This window comes from Chlorocebus sabaeus, chromosome 7, assembly GCF_047675955.1.
Source record: "Chlorocebus sabaeus isolate Y175 chromosome 7, mChlSab1.0.hap1, whole genome shotgun sequence".
Taxonomy (NCBI): Eukaryota; Metazoa; Chordata; class Mammalia; order Primates; family Cercopithecidae; genus Chlorocebus; species Chlorocebus sabaeus.
The window spans coordinates 77,042,133-77,053,350 of record NC_132910.1 but is presented as its reverse complement, the minus strand read 5'-3'; positions in this window follow the sequence as shown (position 1 = coordinate 77,053,350).

Sequence of the window (11,218 nt, the reverse complement as noted above, 5' to 3'; positions counted from 1 at the left end):
CCAATTTTTCTGGGCGTGGCTGTGAGGTTGTTGCTAGAGGAGTCTGGACTGGGACCACACCCTCAATGTGGGTGGGCTCCATCCAGTGGTTGCCAGTGGGGCTAGAACACAGCAGGCAAAAGAAGGGAGATAAACAGTTGGTTCAGGTTTCTGATTTTCTCCTTCTTCCTGTGCCAGATGCTTGCTTCCTCTGCTCCTGCCCTTGGACATCAGATTCTAGGTTCTTTGGGCTTTGGACTCCAGGGCTTGTACCAGCAACCACCTGGAGGCTTTCAGGCCTTTGGGCTCTGACTGAGTGCTGCACCATTGGCTTCCCTGGTTTTGAGGCTTTTGAACTTGTACTGAACTACACTACAGGCTATCCCCAGTTTGCCGACAGACTATCAGGAGATTTCACATTGTAATCATGTGAGCAAATTCTCCCTAATAAAATCCCTTGTATATATGCATATATCCTATTGGTTCTGCCCCTCTGGAGAACCCTAATACAGGTTTTGGAATCAGGAGTGATTTTACAGGAATGGAATTTTTTTTTTAATTTATTTTTTATTATTATTATACGTTAAGTTCTAGGGTACATGTGCATAACCTGCAGGTTTGTTACATATGTATACTTGTACCATGTTGGTGTGCTGCACCCATCAACTCGTCAGCACCCATCAACTCGTCATTTACATCAGGTATAACTCCCAATGCCATCCCTCCCCCTTCCCCCCTCCCCATGATAGGCCCCCGTGTGTGATGTTCCCCTTCCCAAGTCCAAGTGATCTCATTGTTCTCACATTTATTTGCCAATTCAGACAAGAAAAATAATGATAACTGTGATACTTTTCATCTGTCCTGATGGAAATAATTTTTCATTAAAATAAAATAATATCTTGGAATGGAAGGTTGCAAGGGAGAAAAATACTTTTGAGAACATGCCAAGGATTTCTAAAATTTGAAGGTGTTGTAATGGACAAACATAAACAAAACTGTTAAGGGCTATACTTCAAACTGTATTAAAACTGGTAGTTTTTCTTTTACTACTCAAATTAATTGATTCAGTTGTCATTAGTCTGTTAAAATATTAAAATTGTTATATCTATGCAAAGATGTACAGAGCATTGGATGAGATGAAAATGCTTTCCAGGTATGAAAAAATTAAAGTAAATGAGTCATAGCAGCTAGATGTAGATCATTTTCAGGATGCAACAAGTAGGAGAGAAACTGGGATGTAGCTTATGGTAAAGAAGAATAGGGCTTGCATGGGGCTTTTGAATATTTCCAGTCATGTATATCTGAAGGATAAAAAGAAACCAAATTGTCTTTTGAGGAACTTGGCAAGCATAAGGGGAAATACAGGTGAGGCACAAAAATTAGATTCAGAAAGCTACACAGGGGTAAGCAGAAAGAGGTGCTACTCAGTACACTTTGATAGTGACACAGCCTATCCAAGAATTCAAACCAGGTGGCCCTCTGCCAGAAGCCTGTTATAATATCTCTTTCTTAAAAGGTATCAGGAGCACTACTGCTATTAGTTTCATTGGAGTGGGAGAATCCTCACACTTTGACAAAGCTGTAATATGACGGTTAGGTTAGCCATCAGTTCTTTCAGCCTTTGATTTTGTGAGCTGGAGTATCTTCAGAGTGCTTAGGTGCAAACCTGAAGAAATGCTTTTTGTAATTGCTATGACCCAGGGCAAGTGAGACTATGAAAATATTTATTTATTTTTAATTATATTGCTAATAAGTAATATATGCAGAAAGTATGATAAACATTAACATTGTAGAAATCTGAATATTTCATTTAACTCATAATTGGTGACTCATATTTTAGCTTTACTTCATCATTTAAAATGGGCTATTTAACATCTATTGTATGCTATGTATTGTGCTAGGCCTTAGCTACAGAGAATAAAAAATGATGTCCCTGTCCTTTAAGCTTATTTTGTTGTTTTACCCAATTTTGTTTTGTTATAGTTTTTTGTTTTATTTATTTATTTATTTATTTATTTTACTTTTGCCTCTAAAAAGATGAAAATAAAGACAGAAAGAAAAGGAAGATGGAGGAAAAGAAGAAAGGGTTTCGGACACAGCTCAAAATAGAACTGTGGGAGACTCACTAGTTAAAAAAAATTGTTACCAGAAAATTTTGTATAAAGCTGTTATACTTTCCTCCACCTAGGAAAATAGTAAATAAAAAACAATATGATGGCATTATGCTGATTGGACCTGGTGAGAGAGAAGTAGCAAGCACTCTTGACTTACTGGTGCAAGATTTGAATGTCAGGGGTGGGAAATAAATTGGAACTAAATTCAGAGGCCTTCTACCTCAGTGAAATTTCTGGGTCTCCAGTGGTACAGGGCCTGTCTAGATATTTCTTCTAAGATGAAATATAAGTTGTCTACACCAGACCATTTATCCAGTGACCCATCAAGCTGCTAGTTTTGAATGGGGCCCAAAACAAGAGAAGGCTCTGCAACAGGTCCAGTCTGCTGTGCAAGCTGCCCTGCCACTTGGTTGATATGATCCAGCAGATCCAATAATGTTTAAGGTATCAGTGCCAGATGGGAATGCTGATTGGAGCCTTTGCTAGACCCCCATAGGTTAATCACAGTGAGGGTCTTTAGGATTTTCAATCAAGGCCTGACAATCTTCTGCAGGTAGCTACTCTTGTTTTGAGAGATAGCCCTTGGCCTGCTACTGGGCCTTGGTGAAAACTGAATGTTTGGCTATGGGTCACCAAGTTACCATGTGACCTGAGCTGCCTATCAAAACTGGGTGTTTTCTGACCCATCTAGCCATAAAGTTGGGCATGCACAGCAACATTTCATCATCAGATAAAAGTGGTATATACCCTATCAGTCTTGAGCATGTCATAAAGGCATGAGTAAGTTACATGAGGAAATGGCCCAAATGCCCATAGTCCCAACTCCTTCTGCCCTGCCTTCTCTCTTCTGAACTGCACCTCTGGCCTCTTGGTGAGTTACTTATCATCATTTGACAGGAAAAGAGAAGACTAGGGCCTGGTTTACAGATGGTTCTGCATGATGGGCAGGCACCCCCACAAAGTGGACAACTGCAGCACTACAGACCATTTCTGGGACATCCCTGAAGGACAGTAGTAGAGGGAAATCTTTCCAGTGTGCAGAACTGCAAGCAGTGTACCTGGTTGTGCACTTTGCTTGGAAGGAGATATAGCCAGATGTGCAATTATATACTGACTTATGGGTGGTAGCCAATGGTTTGGTTGGATGGTCAGGGATTTGGAAAGAGCATGATTAGAAAATTGGTGACAAATTTAGGGAAGAGGTATGTGGATGAACCTAAGTGTTTAAAAAAATGTAAATATATTTGTGTCCCTTATGAATGTTCACCAAAGGTGACCTCAGTAGTGAAGATTTTTAATAATCAAGTGGATAGGATTACCCATTCTGTGGACACCACTCAGCCTCTTTCCCCAGCCACCCATGTCATCACTCAATGGACTCATGAAAAAAGTGGCCATGGTGTCAGGGATGGAGCTTATGCATGGGGCTCAGTAAAACGGACTTCCACTCACCAAGGCTGACTTGGCTACAGCCATTGCTGACTTTCCAATCTGTCAACAACAACCAACACTGAGCCTCAATATGGCACCATTCCTCATTGTGATCAGCTAACCACCTGGTGGCAGATTTATTACTGTGGGCTTCTTCCATCATGGAAAGGGCAGTGGTTTGTACTTACTGGAGTAGACATTTTCTCCAGATATGCATTTGCCTTTCCTACACGCAATACATCTTCCAAGACTGCCATCTGTGGACTCACAGAATGCCTTATCTACTGTCATGGTATCCCACACAGTATTGCTTCTGACCAAAGAACTCACTTCACAACCAAGGAAGCATGGCAGTGGGCTCATGCCCGTGGCATTCACTTGTCGAACCATGTTCCCTGTCAACCTGAAGCAGCTGGTTTCATAAAACAATTGAATGGCCTTTTGAAGTCACAATTACACCACCAACTAGGTGATAACAGTTTTCAGGTCTGGGGCCAAGTTCTCCAGATGACTGTATGTGCTCCAAATCAGCACCCAAAATATGGTACTATTTTCTCTCATTGCCAGGATTCATAGATCTGGGAATCAAGGGGTGGAAGTGGAAGTGGTATCACTTATCACTCACCATCACCTCTAGTGACCCAGTAGCAAAATTTTTTCTTCCTATTCCCACAACATTATGTTCTGCTGGCCTAGAGGTCTGAGTTCCAGAAGGAAGAATGCAGCCTCCAGGAGACACAACAGTGATTCCATTGAACTGGAAGTTAAGATTACCACCTGGCCACTTTGGACTCCTGTCTCTAAGTCAACAGGGTAAGAATGGAGTTACAATGTTGGCTGGACTGACTGACCTGATTTCAAAATAAAATCAGACTACTGCTCCACAATGAAGGTAAGGAATCATATGTTTGGAATACAAGGGATCACTTAGGGCTTCCCTTAGTATTACCTGGCCCTGTAATTAAAGTCAATGGGAAACTACAACAACCCAATTCAGGCTCAGAATACAAATGGCCCAGATCCTTCAGGAATTGAGGGTTGGGTCACTCCATCAGGTAAAACAAAGCAAAACAAAAACAAAAATAACAAAATGACCAACTAAGATGCTTGCTGAAGGCAAATGAGTAGTAGAAGAAGGTAGTTATCAATACCAGCTGTGACTATGTGACCAGTTACTGACATGACGACTGTACTTGTCATTAGTATTTCCTCCTTATTTTGTTAAGAATATACTTGCCCATATATACCACTGTATTAAGCAAAGTCTTTGTTTTATTTTATTTCTTATTTTTTTATCAGGTAACCTAAGATTTATTGACTTTATATCAGCACTTAAGTGTTCTTAATTTTATATAATAGTATTTAGGTTAAGGATTGTTACATTTTCAGTTGTACAAATGATAGTTGTATTATGTTAGATGGAATTATGACTTTGTTATTGTCTTTACTTGGAAATTAAGTATGATTTGAGGGCATGTGTATGGATGCCCAGTTGACAAGAGGTCAACTTTTCATGGTTAATATTAGGTGTTAACTGGACTGGATTAAAGGATGCCTAGATGACTGGGGAAATACTGTTTCTGGGTGTGTCTGTAAAGGTGTTGCCAGAAGAGATTGAACTCATCCCACAAACATTCAGGGCTGGGCATTACAACAGCTCTGGTGCTCTTGCAGTAATGGGCTCAACATGAAATCCTGGGCTCTTTCCAGTTCCACCCCAGTAGGCTGCTGCACTCTGCTACAGCAACCCTAACTGGAGTCTTCCTTCTCCCCTGTCACAAAAATGTGGGCAATCTTGCATCTTGAATTATGTTGTGTTGTTGTTGTTGTTGTTGTTTTATTAAATCAGGTTCAGAGCTAGCTCAGTTTGCCAAGGCCTTACATGCCTTGGTTGCTAATCTTAATCTACACACTAGCCCTGAAGGTTCAGTGAGTGGCTCTTCAATTTTAGGGTATGTAAAATCTGCTGGGCTGATAATGCAGATCCTATACTCATCACCAGGATCAGAGGTAAGGCCCAAGAATATGTGTTTTATCTAAGTCTCAGGTGATTCTGATACAGATGGGCTTTTAGAAGGCCATACTTTGAAAAAAACTTTCATAAATGCTATCCATCCCATTTCACAGATTAGAGAGCTACAGAGCAAATTTTTTTTTTTTTTTTCTAGACCAGTAAAGAACACAGATTACCTGGCTTTGAAATGTATACCTTAAAAAATATGTAAAAGACCTTCCTAAATTTCTGGACTTTTTTCCCCCCATGCTTTGCTCTTCTGTTTTCAAATATGCTTCATTCATAGGGGACCAGCAATCTGATTATTCACACAGAACTACTGTAATCAAATAAATTTGCTTAAGCTTTTGACTGAATAAAAAATGTGATTGACTGAATTGGTCAATTGTTGAATATAAAAGTTTGTTGACATAGTGTGAAGCTGGCAATAGGGAAGGTGTGACTGAGGTTTTTGATTGAACTCAATACTATAATTTTAGTTCATTTGATTTAAATAGAACACATATATACAAACATACATGCACAAGCACACACAGAGGGAAGCAAAGCATAATGTTGCCACAGGTAAAGCAATGTCAAAGAACAATAACAATGCAGGTCAGGAAAGTTTAACAAACCCCATTTTTTCTATCCCCCAAGTTTTATTTAACAGTGGACATTTTTACCACTCTGGGATTATGAAATTCAGAGCTTATGCTCTGGGAATATCATTTCAAACAATTTCTATCCCTCTAGATCTTTGAGAGGATAATATCAAGAGTACTTTAGCCACAAACCAAAAAAAGGGGAATAATTTTGGTAAAAGTTTGTCTTAGAATATAATAGCAATCATGATCTTATAAATAAAAAATGCATTTATTCAGGTCCAGGCTTACCTTCATGCTCTAGGTTTCTTGGGTAAACAAATTGACTGAATCAGATTTCCATGCCTGGTTGTGGATTGCAGTGCCTGACCTTTATGAAGCTCCTAAGTATTTGATAATCTCTCCTAAGCTGAAATAAATTTATTTATTTGGTTATAGTCAGTTACATATAGTATATACCATTGTGTTTTTTAAATATCTGAACTAAAGATAAATTCCGTTTTATAGTAGAATTCTATTTGAACAAAAGAAGTTATAGAAATGTTAAAATGCTACTCCCTACACCTTAGAACACACATACACACCCCTAAACATGCAAAAATGAATCAGTGTTCTACTTTACAAAGCAATTTGTTTGGCAGTTTGGGTTTAATTATTATTTTTGGACTAATAAACTAAGCACCTTAAAAAATCTATTTCCATTTTATTAATAAAATTTTCCCTGGGAAACACAATAGTTCATTTTTGAAAATAATTTTATTTATAATCACCCATGTTGACTATTAACACTCATAATATTTACTTCTATCAATTTGACATAAATTTAGTCTGAGTCTAACTTGATTCTTGTTCCTTTTAACCCTGGGCTGTACATGATCTGAGATCATGAGTTGGGTTTAACAAGAATGTTTTGGAGAAATTTTAAACGCATACTCCTTTTCCCTTACTTGCTTGTGCTGCCAAAATATGTCATTGTTTCACCAACAGTCTGCAAGATGGATGTACTCATTTGTGATGTCATTCTTTAGGCCACTGTAATACACTTCTTATCTGATGCTTTCTGCAGGAAAGTTCCAAAATGAATATATGAATTTATCTATCATTTAGTACTCTGACTTTTAATAAATCGAAGAGTACTTAATTTCAAGTTATAACTTTCTTAAAACATTATATTAAATTCATCTTGATAATTTTTAGGTTTATTGTGTTTATTCTTTGTGTTCATTCTTTTGGATTTGGGTTTCTTAGGTAAGTTTTCCTTTTTTTCTTTTTTTTTTTCGTCTGAATCTCTTCCATTTTAATCTAAAACATTTGATCATTGGCCCTGGTCTCAGAGTGTGTACATTGCCTTTCAGATGATAATCTGGTTAAAAGTTAAAGTGGTTTTATGTATGGTGTGATTGTACCAATGTTTATAATCATACATTTTATTGTACTGTAAATGTTCTTTTAGCATTTTGTAATTTTCTTTAACATTAGACATTTTCTGCATAAAATTGGATTGGATTTAAGTGTAAACTGTATTCTATCAGATCAAAGAAAAGAATGGAATACATGATAAGTATTCCATCTGGTGAGCATTGAGAGAGAATTACAAGTAATTTGCAAGCAGTCTCAGTGGAATTAAGCAACAAACAAGACTGAAGACATGCACTTGTATAGGTCATATAGAAACTACCACTCAGCGATTTCCAGTTACTTTTGCTGTCAGTATGGTTGTTCTCTACACGTTTTACCCATGCGAGAATATTGTTTCTTCTCTTAGACACTATTATACTTTATTCTCCCATTTCATACAATCTCTTTTTTAAATGATTTTTGTTGTCAAAATTATATTGAATTTTCTCAAACTCATATGTCACTTAAAGTGTCAAGCCTTTCTTTAGGAAAAGTGTTAGTCTCTTAGCCCCTCTTCAAAAATAGCTTTATCATTCACTACTTCCCAGAGTCAATTACTTTTAATTATGTAACTTCTTGCAGTTGTTATTTATCTCTATATCTTAGGAATTCAACTTCCTTCCTCACCACATCCAAAAAATACACTTCCTTTCTATCCATTACTAAATGTACTTCCAGTTCTGGTTAGGTCAATAGTCTGTATTTACATTATCATGACAAGATATTATCCACATCTGAGCCTTGTAGAATATTGTTATTTTTTTCTTGAACAACTTCTTATTTCCCTTGGAGTTACTAATTGTCTTTTTTCTTTGCTTAGTTTTTATTTAAATATATTAGCCACCAGTTTTTCTATAAGTTTTTCTCCAGCAATAAAATATTTCTCTAAATATTGATACATTCATATGCATAAAATGTCCAACAAATGTCATCTTGTTAGGGAAATATCTCCCAGTGATTTCTCACTTGTTCTGATCTGGATTGTTTGCTTTCTAGATCTTAGGAAATCTGAAACTCCTCTAGTTTTAATTAGTTAATTACATAATTTTCTTTTAAGCCTATCCACAGTATCTTTTTGAGAATGACTGCATAAAGATAAATAGTTTTTCAACGCTTTGCATGTCAAAGCATCTATAATCACACTTAGTTTGATAGTTCTTTTAGGAATAGAATACTACATTCAAACAGATTTTCTTGATATTTTAAGGCTCCATTATTGTCTAGTTCCAAATGTAATTTGTGATTCTTTGCTTAAAGAAAAATTCTTTTATTTTTTTCTCCCTGAAAATCATGCTGTTCTTGATAACAATATGTAGAAATTTTAGTAAAATATGTACATTTAGATCTATCTTCACCAATTTTTCTAGGCATTCGATGAATCTATTCACTGAAGAAATTAATTTCCTTATTCCAGGAATAATTTGCTGATTTTTTTTTTTTTAATTTTCTCACCCCCTTTTCCTCTGTTCTGTCTTGCAGGAACTCCTTTTATTCAGATGTTGAGACTCCAGACCTGATCCTCTGATTTTCTGAACTTTCCTCCCATGTTTCCATAAATTTGTATTTTTCTTGATTTGGGGGAAAAATTATTTAAATTTCTAATTAATATATCAAATTTTCATTTCTGCTATATAGTTTACATTTCAAGTTATTTTTTGTTTCCTGAATTTCTCTTTTTCATTACGTTGGTCTTCTAACAGAGGGATACTTATTTCTTTCATCTCTCTGAGAATATTAATGATAGTTATTATTTCTTCCTGTCTAGTGTCTTTTCTTCAAGTTTCTTTTTTTTTTTTTCCTGCTTATTTGTTATGATCCGTTTATTTTGTATTGGAGGCCTCCTGAGGTATGTCTTTATTATGGCTGTCTTCTTGTCTTTAAAATTAGGACATGTAAATCTGATTTGAAATTTTGTCTATATAAGAAATGTGAACTGTGGCCCTCTCTGGTTGATAAGTTTTGGTTAAATTTTTACAGTGCTCTGGCTTGACTGGCTTGATTGCTATCATGTCAGCTTCTGTAAGTCTCTTCAATTGGCTGGCTGAACGTTCCATAGATTTTTTTTCAGTCTCCTGATTACAGAGTATAATATTGAATACCTTCATTTTGGGAACTGGTATGAAAGAGGTTGTGGGGAGGGGGGTGGTTTCAGTATCAACAGGGTAAACTTTCACTTAATCCCACATTTTCTGTATTGCATTCTCAATTTGCCTGTTGTACTCAAGTCCAGAGACACCTTGTTCTGTTCTTTCCATGGAGTAAATCTCCAACTTCTGCTGAGATATAACAGGATCAGTCCCAGCTTTAAGGGGTAGGAGAAAAACATGAGTAGATCTAAATATTTCTAAATTTAAATTTCAAATTGTTCTCTTTTTAGCCACATAGTCACATGACCTCAGAACTCTGTGGGTCAACTCTGAACTAAAGTAGTAGGTGGTTCCATTTCTGTATGTTTCTTCCCTATTAGATGTATATACTGTAAAACCAATATATATACAAGTTTTCATGTTTAAAAAAGTTAATGTATATTATCAACATTACATTTTTAAGAGTTACTCATATTGAAACATGCTCCTCTTTTATTTTATTAAATTTTTAAATTTTTATTTTGAAATTATTTAATGTATAGAATACTGAAAAGATTTAGGTTTAGTATTCAGCTATTGAACCTATACTGATTTAAATTAAAAGCAATTTTTTAAAGCATGGGTTAAATGATTATACAAGAGAATGAGTAGTATTCTTTACATATAAAGCTTTTCTCTTAGTCGGTAGTATACATTATGTTAAGTTTTTATGGCTGTCTTTTCTTGAGTAGCTTATATTTTATATAAAATAAGAAAATCAAAAAAAGGGTTAACAAATTTTAAGTTGCTTTAATAAGAATTAATAAGGCACAAAAGAAGGACTGGTGAAGTCTTCACAGAAAGGGATCAAGGCTTCTTTATACACGAAGGATTTGGTCTGAATCTCAAAAAATAACTATTAAGTATTTGAAAAAACAATTTTTCCAAATACTAGTTGTTAAACAGTGTACAGTATTGGGAGTTTTCAAGACCCCACTGAATAAATTTCTACAGAGTTGTACACAACTAGTAAGACTTTTACACAAACTACAAATATTATATTTCTACCTATTCACCAAAGCTCTTTGATAAAAACATTTAATATATATATGATTGTATTAGAGAATTATTCAAACTACAATTCAAACATACTTGCTGTAATACAAATAAAAGTGAAAAATGTTATTACTGATCTGAATAATGCAATGAAACACACATCTAGAAAGTTTTTCATTTCTGTTTGATATTTTCACTTGTGAGGCTGGTTGCTTTGATCAAAATATAGAATATGTATCTGTAATATGTATGTATTTTTAGCAATTTATTGCATCACTTTACCTTATTCTGCAAATGTAAACTGTATTCACAAACTTTGCTGAATACTTCATAAATATTTATTATTTATCAAAATGAGACTAGACCCAGAATTTGTGATGTGTTACTATTAGCCTTTTCCATCTTATGTAGCCTACATTTTTTTGGTTTTAATTACTTTTTTAGAACGTCATTTGGATACCTTCCAATCTAAACCACCAAAAAATGGGTTTTGGCTACATTAACGATCTATTATAACCTAAGATGTTATTCAAAATATTGAACAACAGATATGACCTGGGAACAGATAATGCAGAG